The following is a 20241-nucleotide window of genomic DNA, read 5'->3' as shown; positions in this document are numbered from 1 at the left end:
TCTACTGAAAGGCTTTGAGGTACGTGAGATAATATGTGATAGTACTGCACATGTTAGGTGTGCCCTGTGTAGATAGTAGCCCCTGAGACTCTGGTTGTCGTCGAGAACGGCGGTGAATAGACGATCATATTCCCAGGCAATAACCAGACTGCCCCTATGTGCAGGTGGTGGAAACTCCGGTGGCTAGCCGGACTAGTGAGTTTGCCAAATTAAAACGGCAACTGGATGTGGCAGACGCCGACATCGAGCTTGTTAACAAGCGGCTTGACGAATCACAGGGTAAGTAATGTTTTCTGGTAAATGTCACACAATAAGAGCAGCATGATGCTAGTATCTTTAATATGTTGTGACTGCAGACGGAGCTGCCACCATGGAGACCCTTCAGGCGGAACTCGCCCGAGCCAAGGAACAAGCGAGGATTAGTAATGCGGCTGCTTTGAAGGCGGCCGAAGAGTTGAAAGCTGAGAAGGCCGCGCATTGCGAGAGCCAAGAGAAGATGGCCAAGATGACCGTAGAATTAAAAGACACTGCCGACCGTTGCTGGGTCCTTGAAAAAGAAAACCGAGCGAAGGCAACGGACCTTGAGAAGGCCATGATGGCAGACAAAGACACCCGTTCTGCTATGAGAGCGAAGAAGGAGGAGCTGCAGGAAGCCGGGGATATTGCGGCTGGGAAACCCTTCATTTTACGGAGGAAGTTCGGAGATCCACGGTATGCCCCTCTGGATCGGCTGTGGAGTTCGGCAGATGCGTATATGGATTTGGCGGCGAGTGCTGCCAATGCTGCCAAGTACTTCCAAGGTCAGACAGATCGTGAAGTGGACAAGTTGTTCTGGTCGCAATTCAACGTTCCAGAGCGTCCGCTTTCGTTGACTGACCAGCTAGCCAAATGGGCCAAACTGAATAGGTTGTCCAGACTCGCCATGAGGTCTGTTGTGGATCAGCTATGGCCGGAAAAGCCAAAGCCGAACAGCTATTTCAGCTTAGTGCAGTAGTTCCTTGGTGTGGTGCCGCACATTAATGCGATGAAGAGGTCGGCGTGCATAGAAGGCTCGCGGATGGCCCTTGCCCGTGTTAAAACATACTGGGCAGAGATGGATGCTACCACTGTTGCGGCGCAGGGTTCAGCCATAGGCCGAGTGGCTGCCGAGCACTATTTCGAGGAGGTTCTCGAGGGTGCTCGTTTGATAGAGGCCCAGTGCTCGAAGAATATTATGTTTGAGTGATGTGTATTCTCATTGTAAACACAATGCTTTTATGAAGTTTTATAAGGCTATGTTTATACTTTTGCCTGAAAGTAGTATGATGCCTCCTGTGCGGCCATTTATGTATACATGTGTATAACCTGAAAGATTGCAGTCGTCGGCTTCAACCCCGACGCATATAATGCGGAGGTGCTCGTGAAAAATGCGTGTTCACACTTAACCCAACGTCTTGGTCCTATTAAGGAGGTGGTAGTGTAGCGAACGAGGCAACCGGACTATAATGCTTTAACACTTTCACTTAGCCATAGGAGTTTGACAGTGGGGCTACTAGATAGCCCCTGGTGGCTCCGCACTCTCCCGATCGCGGGGTGCATACATGCCTGACCGGAAAACGGCCCATCGTTAAGGCGGAGGAATTCTAACATTCCGATAGGTCATCGAGTGGTTGACCAGTCTCACGCTATATCATGACAGTCAGTTTTCGGCATTCTCTACTGAGGTGCTCGTCCGGATGAACTAGGGCACAATCGCAGTAGTTCTCCTGGTGCTACCTTAGCCGATAAAGGGGAACGTAAGGCACCAAAACACAAGAGCCGGGCAAACCCAACATTTGACCAAAGACAATGATTCGGAGCTGATGCATATAAGGCCAAACTCGTGATGCCAAACACTCCCTAAGGTATTCGGTCTTTATGGTATTAACCGGACCTAAATAGTGCCCTTTGTAAGAAGCCCCTTGTGTCCAGGTACGTGCATTATTTTGACGTGGCCACATGCCAAGACGTCAGCATCCTTCTCAACTGTGCTGAGAATTCGGTGGATATGTATCAACAAGAGACAATAAAAAGGTTTACGCAGGGTCTTAATCTAAAACGAATCCTTGGAGCGGGTCCCTGCTGCATGTCTGTGCCTGTGTCTCCATTGTGCCGTATCCTGGACGGGTGTAGCACGATGATCATCTATAAAAAGAGAGGAACTTAGGTGAAAAAGTTGTCGTGCAAAAGGATAGTTTTTAAAGAAACCATGTATAATTCAAGATGAGTAAAAATTGCCACTTGTCTACGCGCGTTGAGCCCCTTGTATTTGTACTAGGGGTGTGACCATTGATCCGGTATGAATTACATATAGTTGCGCCGGACTCGTCTAACCGTGTCCGAGGTCTTGATGACCTGATAAATGCTTTAGTTGGTCAGGCCGTTTTTAGTGTGCGTGCTACACTCATCGGCGCGCAAAGATCGCTTAATACTTCCGTTCACTGTAATGATGCCACGTGGGTTGGGCATCTTGAGTGTGATGGAAGCATAGTGTGGTATTGCATTAAAGCGAACGAAAGCTTCACGTCCGAGCAGTGCTTGATAGCCACTTTGGAACGGAGCGATGTGGAAGGTTAAATGTTCGCTACGGAAGTTATCGGGGAAGCCGAATATAACCTTTAGTAGCAGGGAGCCCGTGCAATGAGCCCCTGGGCCTGGCGTTACTCCTTTAAAGGTAGTATTGCTTTGGCAAATTTTTGTTGGGTCTATCCCCATTTCGCGGATTGTATCCTGGTATATCAGGTTTAGACTGCTGCCACCGTCCATCAGGACTCGTGTGAAGTGGTATCCGTCAATTATTGTGTCTAATACCAGGGCAGCCCATCCTGCGTGTCGGATACTTGCTGAGTAATCACGATGGTCTAAAGTGTTCGGTTGAGACGACCAGTGGCAGGACTCTGCGGTGATAGGCCCTTGGGCATATTTTTCTGGGAGTGCCGTTTTGTTTCTCCCCTTGATCACGTGTAACACGTTTACTATTTTGACTTCTGGTGGAAATTTCTTTTGTTCCCCAGTGTCTTGCTTGAGAGGCTCATCCTCGTCTTCTCTTGGTGCATCCTCCCCCTTGTGTACGGCGTTGAGCTTGCCGGACTACTTGAAGACCCAACATTCTCTGTGAGTATGATTGGCGGGTTTACCAGGGGTGCTATGTATCTGACATATTTGGTCCAGAATTTTGCTTAGGCTGGACAGTTCGTCTCTGGCGCCTTTAGAGGGCGGCTTTTGCTGACCTGGCCGAGAGCTTTTGAATCCGGTGTTTACTGCCGTTCTCTTCGTGTTGTCTTCTTTATTTCGGCGTTTGTTATTGCTGTTGCGCCGTGATTTTCCGTTTCCATCTCTAACTTCAGATGTACTGGGGTCGCTGGTGCTGCATCTGGCTAGCCAGCTGTCCTCGCCCGCGCAAAAGCGGGTCATGAGGCTTGTTAATGCTACCATTGTTCTCGGCTTTTCTTGGCCGGGGTGTCTGGAAATCCATTCGTCACGGACGCTATGCTTAAAAGCTGCAAGGCTTCGGTGTCCGGACAGTCGACAATTTGGTTCTTTTTAGTAAGAAACCTGTTCCAAAGTTTTCGGGTTGACTCTCCGGGGTGTTGAGTTATATGACTCAAATCGTCCGCGTCCGGAGGTCGGACGGAAGTCCCTTGAAAATTTTCCCGAAAAGCGTCTTCGAGCTCTTCCCAACTTCCAATGGAGTTTTCGGGGAGGCTTTTAAGCCAGTGAAGAGCTGGCCCTTTGAGCTTGAGGGGTAAGTACTTGATGGCGTGGAGATCATCTCCTCGAGCCATATGGATATGGAGGATATAGTCCTCAATCCAGACCCCAGGGTCTGTTGTTCCGTCGTATGCCTCTATGTTTACGGGTTTGAATCCCTCTGGAAATTCATGGTCCAGCACCTCGTCGGTGAAACATAGGGGGTGTGCGGCACCCCTGTATCTGGGTGTACCGCGTTGTTCAGATGTTTGTTGTGTTACATCGTATGCTGGGGCGCGCTTGTGTGGTCCATAGATGGATCTGGTTGCGCCGTCCTTTTGGTGCGAGCCATCGCGTGGATTGTGTATTGGCTTGTGGGTGGCGTTGTTTGCCGCTCTATGTTGGCCGTGAGGTCGTCTATCCGGCCAGGTGGCCATTTTTATTTTCGGTTGTGGGAGGTCTGAGGCTTCCTCATCGAATTCAGGTAGCAACTTCCGCTTTGGGTAGCTCTTGGTGGGGCGATTGCCACCGTACTTCGCTGCTGTGTCCAGTACTTTGCTCCATCTGATTTGGAGTGTGTCCTGCGCAGCCTTGAGCCTTTGCTTCTGCTTTTTCAGACTCCTCGCGGTGGCAACAAGCCTTAGACAGGCATTCTGCTGCTCCGGGTGCTTGTCCGGCGTTATGTCGTCCGGACTATTATCTTTGATAGAATTGGTTTGTTCGGTTTGATTCTCCGTATTGCCGTGGTCCGGCAGTGGTTCGCCCTGCTCCAACGTTGGGTCTGTATGATCGTTATTTCTGCCGAGGCGGGATTTGGGGCGGCGCTTGCGCCGCCGCTTTGACTGCTTCTCGAGGGAACAAGCCTTCGGTGCGTTCTTCCGTTCCTTGTCGTCGTCTTCTTTTGGTGTGTCCACCATGTATACGTCATATGATGAGGTGGTCATCCAGCGCTCTGTGGGCGGTGGTTCCTTTTTGCCTCCCGCATCGTCGTCCATACCGTCGATGTCTTCGGAGTCGAAGTCGAGCATGTTGGTTGAGTCGTCGACAGTGGCTATTAAGTGGGTGGTGGGTGGGCGTCTAATTTCTTCGTCGTCCGCATCCCAATCCTGTTGGCCATAATCCGGCCAGGGCTCTCCTGACAAAGAGAGAGACCTTAGTGAATTCAGAATGTCGCCGAAGGGCAAGTGCTGAAAGATATCCACGGCAGTGAATTCCATGATCGGCGCCCAATCGGATTCGATTGGCAGGGGCGCGGATCGTTCAGAGTCCGGAAAAGAGTCCGACACCTTGGAGTCACGGGCTGCGCAGAGGGGTAGGCTGGTGTTCGGCTCGATCACCGTGGAGACTGCAGCCCCTAAGGCGGTGTCTAACCACCCGTCCTCGACTGGCACAGTTGGCTCCGAGCTAAGGGTCGGAGCTGATGTGGGCGCAGCCTCTGGGGCACTGTTCGGCAGCAGAGCTAGGTCATACCCATCGCGACAGTGCGGCGCGCCCGGCTGTGGCTCAAATCCGTCGAAGATCAAGTCTCTGCGGATGTCGGCCGTGTAGTTCAAACTTCCAAATCTGACCTGATGGCCAGGGGTGTAGCTTTCAATCTGCTCCAGATGGCCAAGCGAATTAGCCTGCAGTGCAAAGCCGTTGAATACAAAGATCTGTCCGGGGAGAAAAGTCTCACCCTAGACCACATCGCTATCGATGATAGTAGGAGCCATCAAGCCTAATGGCGACGACACAGAGGAACTCTCAATGAAAGCACCAATGTCGGTGTCAAAACTGGCGATCTCGGGTAGGGGGTCCCGAACTATGCGTCTAGGCTGGATGGTAATAGGAGGCAGGGGACACGATGTTTTACCCAGGTTCGGGCCCTCTTGATGGAGGTAAAACCCTACATCCTGCTTGATTAATATTGATGATATGGGTAGTACAAGAGTAGATCTACCACGAGATCAGAGAGGCTAAACCCTAGAAGCTAGCCTATGGTATGATTGTATGTTGTGATTGTTGTCCTACGGACTAAAACCCTTCGGTTTATATAGACACTGGAGAGGGTTAGGGTTACACAAGGTCGGTTACAAAGGAGGAGATATCCATATCCGTATTGCGTAGCTTGCCTTCCACGCCAAGTAGAGTCCCATCCGGACACGAGACGAAGTCTTCAATCTTGTATCTTCACAGTCTAACAGTCCGGCCAATGGAGATAGTCTGTCTGTCCGGAGACCCCCTAATCCAGGACTCCCTCAATCACACTACCATGTTAGAGGTCTCTCGTCATTAGTGCCATTGCATATTCACAGCATTGCATATTCACAGCTTATGATGTGTAAACTAAGGAGAAGGCATTTCAACAAATTAGAAGCAATGAAAGCTAGACACCATATCAAAGATGCAACGAATATCACTCTACCAAGTTAAAATTGTCTCGTCATAAGTGCCATTTCAACAAATTAGTAATACAAGCTAGAAAAGAATGTGAGATGTAACCTATATCACACTCCGAAGTCAAACGTGTCTTATAATAAGTGATTGTTGCAGGTTACACAACAGTAGTAATTTGATGTAAGAACATGGTGTGATAGACAGATATTGTATGTTCTAGAAACAGGAACACGTGTCTTATTCAAGTATAATGTGTAAAGTAAGCAGATGGAATTCAACAAAATTAGAAGCAATACAAGCTAGACATCACACATAACATGCAACCACATATAACAGTGCCAAGTTAGAGGGAGCACCGGTGATGCTGCACTAGGGGAGACGTGCTCATCATAAACACAGCTTTGTTGAGTGTCTATACATGTGTTGTCTTGGAAATCATCTTGGGGTGTGGAGGAGTAGAAACTATAGAGGCCCTCCGTTCGGAAGGAGCACCTTTATCCGCTGCCTTGCTAACTTCCTTCTGCTTTATTGATTTTGAATTGTCAAGTAAAACCGACAAGAAAAAGCAATAAAATTCTCTCTTTAGAACTCATTCATGCATGATACTGACAATCACTACTTTGATGTAAGGCAAACACATGATATCAGGATGGAATATATATGAAAGATAGGACGGCATGGCATGTTCACAATTGTTTGTGTAAACTAAGCAGAAACCATTCCAGCAAATAAGAAGCAATGCAAGCTAGACACCACATGAAAGATGCAACCAATATGACTCTGCCAAGTTAAAAGTGTCCCATCATAAATGGAATTTCAACAAATTAGAAGCAGCGCATGCTATAAATCATATGAAAGATGCAACTAATATCGCACTGCATACAAAAAAAACAATAGTTTTATGTAAGGACATGCTTAATAGACAGATGTACTATGTACTAAATACAGGAAGGCATGTCACATTAACAGGTATAATGTATAATCTAAGCAGACTAGCACATGCAGTTTAACCAGACTGGAAGAATTACAATATAGACACCATATGCAACATGCAACCACATATCACGCTGCCAAGTTAGAGCAAGCACCTGCGATGCTAGTGTAGGGGAAATGTTGTAATCAACTACAGAGCTACGTTCACTATATTCATCTAGCATTTCTGTTTCTTGAGAATCATGTCGGGAGGCTGACGCTGCATTCTTTAAATGAGGAGTAGTCCCCTTGCATGCCTGCCTCATCATAAGTGATTGATGAGGGATACACAAGAACATTAGTTTGATGTAAGAACATGGTTAATGCACAGATGTACTAGTATGTACCAAAAATAGAAAGGCATGTCATATTCAAAGGTATAATGTGTAAGCTAAGCAGATGCAATTTAACCAAATTGGAAGCAATACAAGCTAGACATCCGCCTGGAGTGGTGAGCATGATCATCTAGGACCTGAGAGCCTGGTGGGAGGCGGCTGCTTCGCCACCATCGCAGCTGTTTAGTTGGCTTCCAGGTGATGCCTATCTTTCCTGGGCTTGTCACTGGCTCGGCCAGTGCCCTGACTAGCTATTTGTCTTCTGGTGCTCACGGGATGGTGGTTCATGTAAAAAAATATCTTTCCTTATCTTACCGACTTCGGCCTTTCAAATACAAGCTAGACACCATATGCAACATGCAACCACATATGACACCGCGAAGTTAAAGCAAGCACCTGGGATGGTGGTTCATTGCGAGCGCGGTCATCAACTCCAGAGCTACGTTCCCCGTCTCCATCTGCTGACACTACACCCTTTAAAGCGTTGAAACGTGTCTTGCCTAGCCGCACACCAAACTGGAGCGAATTCTATCTTTTCTTTTTTGCTTCTCTCATGGCAGTAGAGTCTGAAATACCCTTGCATAAAAACACGACAGTGAGAGTAAGGGTGAAGTGTGTGTAGAACTAGTGCACTGTAAAAGTAGCAGATAGCAGGTGGCTGAAAAATAAATGACAGGAGACATATGATAGCTCTACAACATTGCATGGAAAACAAAATTAGATTCTACTCTGTATGATTTTATAATATATGAGCACAGGAAATGCAGGTACTCCTCCAGCACACCACCACATGTGGTCATATCTAAGATAACAGTCGACTAAAAATAAATAGGTCTGTAGATTTTTTAATGAACCGTCCGATCTATAAGGAACGGGCAGATGGCCTTCATCTACCTCCCACCAGTCACTGTTGACGATCTTTCTCGAACCGCCAGCGACCACCGGCCCAAACCCCTACCTTCGCCGCCCCACCCTCCCATCGACCTCACACCACCGCTGTGCTTGGCAGCCCCCCAGGCCATCCCTTTAATCCCGGCCGACCTCCAGATCGGGCGCCAGTAGCTCTAGGCCGCACACGCCCCTAAGATAAACACCAAGGCGCTGCTTCCCCGGCGTAATCGGCGTACTAGCGCCTGTTACGCCGGGGAATGCTTCCGTTAATTGGGAATCAAGTGGCCAGAAATTGAAATTCAGGGGGGCGCCGGACCTCTAGCTAAGGTCAAATAGTATATGAGGAGAAACCTTGTGCATCGCGAGTTACTAGGAACATCTAGTATCAAGAAGAAGCGATCAACAAGTGTCTTCTGTGGGATGAATACCGTGCAAGCAGAGACGGAAGATTTGCACGAATAAGGGAAGAGGAGTACCTTTTTCGGTTTCCGGTGTGGTCACCTCCACAAGTCGCGCCGATTTTCTTCTTTTTACCGGGGAAACCGATGTTCTGGAGGGTGCAGGCTTGGACGAACCCATGGCCAAATTGTTAACTGTGTTGCCGTGGTCGTATGTCGGCAGAGGGAAAGCAGATTTGAGGCGGCGAAGGACGGCGTAGCAGGAATAGCTCCGGTGTGGTGGAGGGTGGCGAAGTTGGAGCGGCAGCGGTGAGGCGCAGGACGGCGTGGTTGAACTGGCTTGGGTACGGACGGCTCGGCCTCGGCTTCAACTACTAGCCGTGGAGGGCATTGCGGTTGAGGTTGCGGTGGACGACGTCGTCGGGGTATCAGCTCCGGCGTGATGGAGGAGGGCGGCGGTTGATGGGTGGGATGGGGTGGCGGACGGAGGACGCTGGGGTTTCGCGGCTGGTGGAGAGGTAGTTTTGACGCCCACGTTGTACGAATGGGGAATCAGACGGGTGGGGGGAACCATGTTTCGGTCTGGGGCGCGCTTGTTTTTGGCTTTTTTGAACAGAAATGGGACGCGCTTGTTTGAAATTTGGGGAAAGTACAAACTTTGCCCCCCTCTTAAATTTCGGACCTACTGCCGGTCGGGGATAGGATGGTAATCCCAGGTGTCCCAAATAGTGGGCGGAGCGATTTCGGCCGTGCGCATGTGTGCTTAGGCGGCCATTGTGTATGAATGTTTTTCGGATGCGGTTGCGTGGCGTCTAGATGAAGCTACAAACGTACCCCGGTTTAGACCTTTGGACGTCGGGCCGGTAGGTTTCACGGGTCAGAGTTATTAGAAAAGTAATTTCCTTTTACTACCAAACATTGGTCTCACGCGGTTTCGGGCGAGTAGATGCTCTTTTGGCGCTTCATTCGAAATTTTGAAACACAAGCATTCACGTTTAGAGTACTCTTGAACTATGAGGATTGACCTAAATATACAACGTTATATTTGACCTTGTATGTTTGAAAACCTCATTAAATTATCCGCTTATTTTTGAAATTTTGACACTTGAAAATCCTATAACTACGATTATTTTGGAATGGAGGAGCTAAATTTCAATCTATTTTGTACACGACTACATATGCTATTATGTACAAAATCAGAGCAAAGATTGGTGCCCCCATAATTTAGGTATGGTTTACAAATGCCATGATATCAAATTCAAATAATTGAATGGACTTCATGTTGAATTCGATTTTTTTAAACCACCTTAAGTTGAATTCAAATGTATGCTAGTTCATAGGTAGTAGCTATTTATAATGTCCATTGTGTAACTTTCGTATGTATAATGTTCTTTACACACACAACATGAACTATACTCACGTTTATATTCGATTGCTAAAGCGATGCATTGTCTGGAGTTCAAAATACTAACTATGTGGATCAATTGTGTCGAATAATAACATAGACATGCTCAAATTCGATAGAATCTAGATGTCTGATGGATCAATGACCGCTCCTTACGCGAATTGCAAATATCATGATCCCATCCTAATATTTGGATACAATTTATATCTTTAACCAATGTGTAGAGTAGTCTTTCACGTGTAGTTTCACTCTCCATCAGTGGTCTCTCACACATGCTCACACACTCTCTCCCGAGGTGTCTTTCTCGCACACATGCTCTAGATATAACCCTCCCTCCCTCTCATAACCATTTACAACTGTTTTCACTAACCTTTATCACAAGCACTCTTCCTCTCGCAAACATACACACGCACAATCCTCATCGACCCTTTCTATATACATGGACCTGCCTACGTGTCTCATGTACGCACATTATCTTTACGCCTATCTCTCACGCATTGTCTCACACCTCTCATCCTAATCGACGAGTATGATTCTAGCAGATCATTCTGTAGGATGCCCCTTAAAGTTAGGTTGGATGAATAGTAATATCAGAGATAAAGGGGTTACCTTAGTCCGAGAACCTAGGGTTACAAATCCTAGCCGGCTTTGTCAGTGGACACAGAGTCCTTCACTCTTTGTCTTGTACGACTAGTCATCCATGGGTCTTCCTAAATGCATCACGGGCCGACCAATGTGGCGCAGGACAGAATAGAACGAAGGGCCTCACCTCGACCCACCGGACCTCACGTGGTGACACAGCCTCTGCCCCCACATCTCATTATCTTCTCACACCCACACATACGAACACAAACACCACACACATAGAAAATTTCTCCTGGTGCCTCTATTCCCTCCCCCCTTGCATATACACACTCAAGGGAATGGAATCTCTTGTCGTGACATCATATTCATCTCTCTCTCTAGACCACTCTCATTTCTCATGCTATCTCTCCCATGCCCCACCCCCCCCATCGGCCCCTCTGTCCATGCCTCTCTTGAATACATAATACACACACATACCTCTCTAGGCCCCGCCAAATGCATCAACTACACATTCACACATGTTACATCACATACCCCATTGATCTAAAAAGCCCTCTGTTCACGTTTATTTCGCATACAACATTCCTTTTGAATAAAGTGTGGCCAAAAATTTATTTTAGAGTTTCTACATATATACAACATTACAAAGTTATATGGAGGAGTACGAACGCTAATTTGCATTGCATGGTGCCCACAATGATATTTATTCTGCACTATGAATTTGTATATTTTTATACTATATACAAAGTTAGTCATAATAAAGAGAAATGAAGAGCATCTCTCTCTCCATCGCATACCCCCCCCCGTACGCCCCTTTCACGTATGCACACAAAACTATCTCCAGGTCCTCTAAAAGTAAGCCCCCAGAAAATTCACGCATGTTTCATCTTTCTCTCGCGATATATGCAATGACGATCATTGTATTTGAAGCGAAAGCACGATACGTACATTGGACTTCAGAATCCACTCATTACGGTCACCATTTACGTTTAGTGGTTATTATGCAGTCACGGGCTCACCGTACAACTCTGTATTTGCTCATGACATGACTAGTTGACCAGTTAAACGCTCCACGTGGCACCTCTAGTGTTGCATCACATTATCGCACTACCATCGTGCCCACCTGCCGACTTGTATCTACTCTACATCTACACTCTTATAAAATACATAAAATACACTCTTATAAAAAATAGAGTTGGTGATGATGGTGTGCCTGCCATCATGCAATATAGGCCGTCCGATTTATATCTGATGGATAGGAAAGAAACAATGGCAATTTTGCAAAAAGGTACCCACACACCTCTCCACATTTGCAAATAAGGCCTTCCCTCGTTCATCCTTTTCTCTCACAAGATAAACAAGTCATACAAATGCATCTTGATGTTACATGCAACGCACGGGCATCTTGCTAGTAAGAATGAAAACAAACGACAAAAAAATATTTGGACAGTGGTTCGAAGTCATGACCGCGGGCACAGCGGACAAGGTGGCCTTGTATTGGTATGCTGAGCCGTCTGTTTTAAAACACAGGAGCTGGTGTGGTGATTATACACACACGCACCCAGGCACACGAACTGCATCCACGCAACACTCACACAAACACATGCACCCACACACGCACGCAACACTCACACGTACACACGCAGCCATGCACACACGCACGCATCACTCACACGCACACACGCATGCATGCATGCACACACCATTACACCACACGACCAACACACACTCTCACGCTCAAGTGCTCAACCGACACGTGCATGCGCATAGATCAGGCCCTGACAGACACATACACAACCAGGTGATTCCCGCGCACGGGTTGGAGCCTTGTCACTCCTGCGTAAATTTATGTTTATCTGACCTTTTGCCTATGCGAACTAACAGGTGGGACCCACAACGAACATGGTCAATTTAACTAGTCAACATGGCGCCACGCAGACTATTTGGCCGGTCAACAGAGTGCAATCCGATGTTGAGCTGTGAGCAAGTGACCGTATAATCATCGCAAAACGTATATAGTGACCGTAATCAGCTTATTCTGAAGTTCGGTGACTGTATTACGCTTTTCTCTCTGTAGGCCCTCCAAAACTACATCTCTACATGTTCTCGCATGTTACATCTAACAACTATGCAATACAGCACTACTACTACACTCTAACATAATAAATCAGATGTGTTTTCAGTTTTACTAGATATCATATTGTTACTTATAATTATTCAGTTTGCGTACATTAAAATTGCCTTTGAAATGTATGGCCAGTATCATCTACCGCGCGGGAAAAATCCCGCCCTTTCCTATTTAATCGGGTTTGTATCGATGGATCGTGCAAAACAGCAAAACTATAGTACTATACAGTACAAGTGACAGTTCACTGGGACGTCGTGTCGTCTACTCCTCCATCGTAAGAGTGGAGCGCTCGCTTTCATAAATCTTCTAGTCCCTTTCGCCGACATGTGGGACATCAAGCTACCAGGTCCACGTGACATACCGGAATACAGTGCAGAGCAGCCGGGGTGAAGCACCCCAGTCATGGCGCCGGCGTAGTAATGAGTAATGAGGCGTCAAATCACAAAGCTACACCTTTCCCGCAGTTAAGTTGGAGGGACGAAGCAACCATCATTTCACTCGTTGCTGAATCCGCTTCTCCCTCATCTTCTTCAACTTAACCACGTGTTGCTTCTGCCGTTGTTGTGCCTCATGTGGGACGCGGATTGGCTTGGTAAAGCACTGACACGTGGGACCGCATGTTAGCAAACCACCAGGACAACATCCTCCGAAAGTAAGAAGCCTAATCCTAGACTTAGAAAGGGCTACGTAGCTTCTACGTATACTTTCCATCTAATCTATATATGCCCCCCTGATTTTCAGGTGGGGTGGGCCTAATCCTCTCCTTTAATCCAATCAAATAGTCCCACATCACATCAATTCGTAACTTTACGTAAACCATTACGTGGATGTAGCATTGCTCAAATAAGAAACCTCCACCGCCATCCGCGCGGCAAAATCACCTCCTTTTTACTAATCACGATTCTATAATTTTTTAGATCAATATAATTGAGATTTGTATAGATAGCACATAGGAGCAAAACCAAGTGGTACGGTTAAGGGCATCCACAATGTGTAGCCAAATGTGAAAATAGCTTTTGGCATCATGGGAACCATTGTGGACGGTGTTTCCAAAGCCAAAAAGATGGAACCGAAGCTTCCTGATTGATTGATTGAAGGAATAGAAAAATGCAACGTCTCTCCTCTTTCTCCCATGATTGGACACATGTAGTACAGTATAGAGCACAAAGTATACTCCCCTGTCCCTTCTATCACAAATCACAAAGCAGCGAGGCGTCAAATCACAAAAGCACGGACGAAGCAACTATCATTTCACTCTTCACTGACTCCGCTTCTCCATCGTCTTCTTCGAGAAGCCATCTCACCGCATTAGTTATAGTAGTACTAGTAAAGCACTTCTTGGATGCAAATAAGGCGGTTGTCTCGGCTTGCAGGCGGCACTTGCGAATGACTTACCGTGGTCTCCCTCAACGGTGTTCTCCGTCGAACGCACTTCGCCAAACCACCAAAAAAATATCGTCGACGTCACCGCAATGGGGAAGGAAGTCAAATATAGTTACTACCTCCATTTTTTTGTACACAAGGCCAGTATATCAAAATTACAATTTGCAAAGGGCCACTAACACTAATCGAGGCAAAATTGATGGGGTTAGCAACCAAGGACATTAATATCCCCTGCATGCATGCGGAAGTGAGAAGGTTGGTTTGCATGGCGCTGCATTAGTCAAGCGATGAGGAGTGAGATGGTTAGCTCTTTGGTCTTTGGAGAAATAAATACGCGTTAATTGACACGTGAAACGAGGATTTGTATCGATTAAATCCCGCGAAGGAAAACCCAGCCTTTCTTTTTTAACACTAGTACTCCTAGTACGTACGTACTTATCCTGTTTGGGTCTAGGCCTTGCATTGCCAAACTTCGCCACACATTTTTTCCAAGCATGCCTAAAGTTTTCAAAACGAGAAGGAGGTACACTTGCGCACGGCTATCGCGGTCGCACCGCACCCTCACACGGTCGCTCCTGCACGCCGCAAACCCAACCAAGGGAACACACCCTCACTGACACGTGATGTCGCATGTGAACACACCAAACTCGGCCATCCTATCGCTGACACATAATTTTCGTTCATAGAGTATGTTTATCCAACCGCATGTTGGGGAGTATCCGTACGGCCTGTGCGGTGGTCTGTTGGGGAAGAAGAAGAGGTGAGGAAGAAGGAAAGAAGGGTTAGGAGACGTAGGATATTCATCCAACCGCCTAAAATGGTAGACTGGCCCAAGTCAGGTGACTTGCATAACAAATATATGTTTTTACACAGCAAAATATCCATAAAAACAACATAAAGAAAAACTATCACTGCTCGCGGAAAGAGACGCCCTCGTCGTCTTTGGCTGCCGGCGCGAACCAGCCGTCGCTGCGGACGTGTGTCTCCGCACCGTGGTTGTCCTCGGCCTCCAGCTACTCGTTCAAGCGGAGCGTGCGGGCGCTCTGCACGGATAAGAGCACAGCCCGGTTCAAGTCGAGGACGTCCGGTTCCACCTGCAGGAGGGCCTCGATGGCAGCGGCATCCGCGCGCTCCGCGCCGAGTCGAGCCTCCGCCGCCCGGTTCAAGTCCAGAACAACAGGTTCCGCCTGCAGGAGGGCGTCGATGAGAGCGGCATCCACGCGCTCTGCGTCGAGTCGAGCCTCTACCACCCGGTTCAAGTCCAGGACGTCTGGTTCCGCCTGCAGGAGGGCCTCGATGGCAGCGGCATCCGCGCGCTCCGCCTCAAGTTGAGCCTCCGCCGCCCGGTTCACATCCACGACATCCGGTTCCGCCTGCAGGAGAGCCTCGATGGCAGCAGCATGCGCGTGCTCCACGTTGGGTTGTGCCTCTGCCTCCCGGTCCTCCTTTAGTATCGCCATGTTGAACCGCTGGTCCGCCTGCACCATGGGGGACTCGGACAGCGACACGAAGTCGACGTCCATCGTCTCATACCCATCGGGGGCCTTATGCGCCGCGACCTCCGCCATGAACATTGGATCGGCTTCCTCCTCCTCGTAGCTTGGCTCCAGAGAACTCGGGGATTGGCCCGCCACAAAGCGAGCTTAGGAACGGAGGTCTGTGGCGCCGACCGCCGCCGCGATTTCTGCGTGGCACTCCGGCGTCAGCATCTTGTAGTAAGTGATCTTGCGGAGCACCATGGCTTTCCGGCGAACTAGGGGACGCTTGATGCGGGCTAGGGGATCGAAAGGTTGGGGGAATGGGCTGGAGATTTGGTGTGGTTTTAGGGCAGTGGCTGGCGTAGGCCGAGCAACGAAGGTTCTGGTGTGATTAGTGGTTCTGGTGATGACCAGTCAATCGGTTTTGACTGTACATCTCTCTTGTCGCGTTCGCGTTGCAGCCCGGTACGCTGGACCCTCCATGTCGCTCACCGAATGGAACGGGCTTCGTCTTGCGTTTTCGCTCACTTGTGGGACCGCAGTTGAGAGCAAACGGACGTCCCACCTCCTCCCCCGCCCGCTTCATTTATTATACCACCACTCCCTCTGTTTTATGCGGAGTAAATAAAAACAGAGGGAGTATACTACGGATGAGGATCCCCTGACGTGACCGAACCCATTGAGTAACTGACATGCGGGGCCTAGCAAGCATGGGGTCCGCCAGTAAGTGACCGAAAGGGAGGGTAAGGCAGGGATACCTACGTGAGAGGATCCACTTCCACTATACTACTTTGACCAAATGTTAGAGTAATAATATATGACATGCAACTTACACAAATGTTAGAGTAATAATATATGACATGCAACTTATACAAAGCATACAAGGTCTAATGCGTTTTTCGAGGCTTACTTTGAGAAAATTGTTAGAGTAATAATATATGACATGCAACTTACACAAAGCATACGGTCAAATTCGTATGTGAAAGGAGTTTCCAATGATATAATTTTCACATTATACATCTCATGTACTATTAATCTTGTCAATAGTCAAATTGGAAACCATCTCGAGTACAAATCTAGGAGTGCGTACAAATCTAACAATATTGATTGGGCGTTGTTGAATGTAGATACCTTTTTGATCAAAGTAGATATACTTTGACTACACATAAAACTTATATGTAAACTAGAAAGGATAGGAGGGAGTATATTGTACGTTCAAAAATGAAATGAACATTTAATACCCTTTATATATGATTTGCGGATGCTATGATCACCGGTTCAAAAATTTGAATGCGCCTTAGGTATCACGTGCCCCCACTCATTCCCTCTCGATTTTATCTCGGGGTCCGGAGATCTATTGAAAGAGGACTAGGGTGGGTACATGCGAATGATACTCAGCGGAATGTTCAAATGAGGCATGCGGGAGGATGGAATCGACTGGAGGGCGACATGATCGATGGAGAAGAGGGTTGGAGAGGAATGAAAAATAAGCAAATGCCACATGATTATACTTGAACGGCACAAATAAACAATAAGTTGTCTCTCTTGGCCTACATAGTGAAAGGCCTAATGCGCAACGCGGAGCACTGACACTCGAATATGGCCGGGAAAACAGGGAAACATACATGTGGGGCACACCCGTCGGGACGACGTAGCGCAGACTAGTCCAATGGAGGAGCTGGCCCACGACCTCCTCGCCACCGACAACCATTCATGTCGGTCGTTGGGGCCAACAATGGGGCGCAGCTCCACCAGCGCCTCTGGACACGGCGACCGCGGTGAGCAACACGCTCATGTCGTTGCTAGACACGGTCGGTTTCAGTTTGCCGAGGGTCGCATTAGTGCTGTGGCATGACCAACGGTATGTTTGGTTTGTGCCCAAGGTTGCCCCATCAAAGCATTGGGTAGCCAAAATTTTGGTTGAGGTATTGGTTGCCCATGATTTGGCCGACATTGGCAAGAAAAATGAACTTGAGTTGGCTAGAGTTCATTGGCATGCCAAAGAAATGGCAACCATCCAAACAAAGACCAATCTTTGGGTCATGACCAACATTCTGGTTGAGGTATTGGTTGCCCATGATTTGGCCGACATTGGCAAGAAAAATGAACTAGAGTTGGCTAGAGTTCATTGGCATGCCAAAAAATGGCAACCATCCAAACAAAGACCAATCTTTTGGTCATGACCAAAATTTTGGCAAGGTGCACTTTGGCCACAATCCAAACACATCCCAACACCCGGCTCGTCGAGGATGCACGGGGCGCCGCGACGCGTCCGCGGAGTGGTGTACCGCGGCCACCTGCATCCTCAAGAGCTGAGACCATGCCGGGTCGTCTTGCTTTTCCAATGACATGCGAGGATCGCATGTGAGCAAAGGGCATCTCCAACGTTGCCATGACCGCAGCTGACTACCCTGGCACACCAAAACCCTCGTCCCTCGCACCGTCGCGCGGTGCGTTCCCAGCCGGCGCCAGCTGCCAATGTGCTACTTGTCATCCTTAAGAGGCTCGATGCTGGCGGAACCAACTCCGGAGACTTAATGACGCACCCGGACGCTTGGCCTCACCGGAATGTGCTACTTAAAGCGGCAACGCCCAGCTAACCTCCACACCATAGCGCATCGTCCTCCTACCTGGAACCACATCCGGCATGACCGCAAGCGTGAATGCTCTGCGGGAGAGCTTGTCTTTGGGGATGGAGCTCGAGGTCGCCACCCTTGATCAAGTCGCCGCACAAGCGATGGCCACGCTGGCGGCCGATGACGGGAGCACCGTCAGCCACGCGTCCTACTTGCCGCCGTCCAACGTCCGGCACCGCCGAGGTCGGGGACTCCTCTGAGGATGAGTAGGGAATGGGAGGCGGCAGGGCATGGTGTGCCAACTGGCCGGTCCGTCTCCTGTGTTCTACTTTTCCTCGCCGGAGACCCCACCTTCACTTCACGGGTCTTGAACCCCGCCCCCGTACATGGAGATCATAGATGGAGGACGTCGGTCACCGCCGTAGAATAGGTTTAGGGCCGGGTTTCTTTTATTTTTTTGTCCTATAAAAGTTCGAAATGTAATGAAAATCAGTCGTGTTTGCATTAATCTCGGCCGGTGTATATGAACTTTCACAATAATATACATATTGTAGGAGTACTAGCAAGATGCCCGTGTGTTGCACGGAAGATCAAGATCTTGTGGGGGAAAAGGATGAACGAGGGAAAGCCTTATATGCAAATGTGGAGAGGAGTGCAGGTCAATTGTCATAGTTTCCTTCCTATCCGTTAGATATAGATCGGACGAGCTATATTGCAGGATCAGACACATCTTTCTACATCTACGGGAACCTACGAAAGGGTTAACATAAATTGCCTCTCTCTCTCCTCCCCTGATTTTCATGGTGGTGGGCCCCTCCCTCCCCCCAATCTACAATCAACAGCTCACACGTTTCACATTACGTTAATTACGTAACTGGGATTACGTAGGTTACTCGTCCTAAAAAACCCAACTAAGCCAACCTCCCAGCATATCGCGCGGGAGAAGACCCGGCCGTGCCGTTTTAGTCGGGTTTTACCGTATTACTAGTAGTAGTATCGATGGATCGCGTGAAGCAACAGATTTTTTTGAGGGGGCGAAGCACCTAGTTTAAAAGGAAAAAATGCGGTACACTCACAGCACTCCTGTCGCGGGTCGCATTGCACCCCACACACATTCGTTCCTGCACACGGCTCACGCAAACGGAACACGCTTCGGCTTGCCTCTTCACTGACACGTGGGACTGCACTTGGAGAAACTGACCATGCGCCAAACTCCCCCCGCCCACCGCGCGAAAATCCTCCCCCCCCCACTCCCAAAAATTCCCCCCAAATCCAATTCAACCGCCCTTCGGCCAACTAGCCAATAATATTCCCCAAACCCCCCTCCCCCCATGTCCCCCTCCACTCCATTCACTCCGCCAAAGCCGCCCTCCCCGCCGCGCTGATACATCGGCGCCGCGGTTCGGCGATTCTCTCGCTCCCACAGTACGCTCTCGTAGATTGCCGTCCTCTAGCCGCGCCGCCACCTCTGGCTACGTTCTTGTGGAGGCGCACGGCGGTCAGCGCCGCCACCGCCGGCGACGTTCGTGTGGAGACGCACGGTGGTCAGCTTCTCCCACGGTACGCACATTCTAGACTGAGGCCCCGTTCATGTCGGTGTAGCGCTGAATGTTAGCTGATAGACACTGTTAATCTCACTGTTTGCCAAAGTAGTTTACTGTCAATATGCTCTGCTTAAGAAGCTTCCTTGCCCTGTTCTGCACTCAATCTGCTTAGCTGAGATGGCATGCCAAGGATGATTAGTTGCTAAAATATCCTGCCACATATTTATTGTGACGTAGATTGCCATGGTCTCGTAGCCAATCTGTTAGCTGAAATAGCTCTACACCGTTTTATACTCGATCTTTGTTGCTGCGATGGCCTTCGATAGTTCAATGGCTGTGTGCTCGGCCTCATTGACTGCTAAAACAGCCTGCCATAATTTGGCACTCAAAACTGCTTGCTGAATTAGCTTTACATATATTTCGTTACTTAGATCTGCTCATCCAAATATCTTGCCATAGCTT

This window comes from Triticum urartu, chromosome 7 (assembly GCF_003073215.2).
Source record: "Triticum urartu cultivar G1812 chromosome 7, Tu2.1, whole genome shotgun sequence".
NCBI lineage: Eukaryota > Viridiplantae > Streptophyta > Magnoliopsida > Poales > Poaceae > Triticum > Triticum urartu.
The sequence above is the reverse complement of the archived record's forward strand: the minus strand, read 5'-3'. Positions refer to the sequence as shown.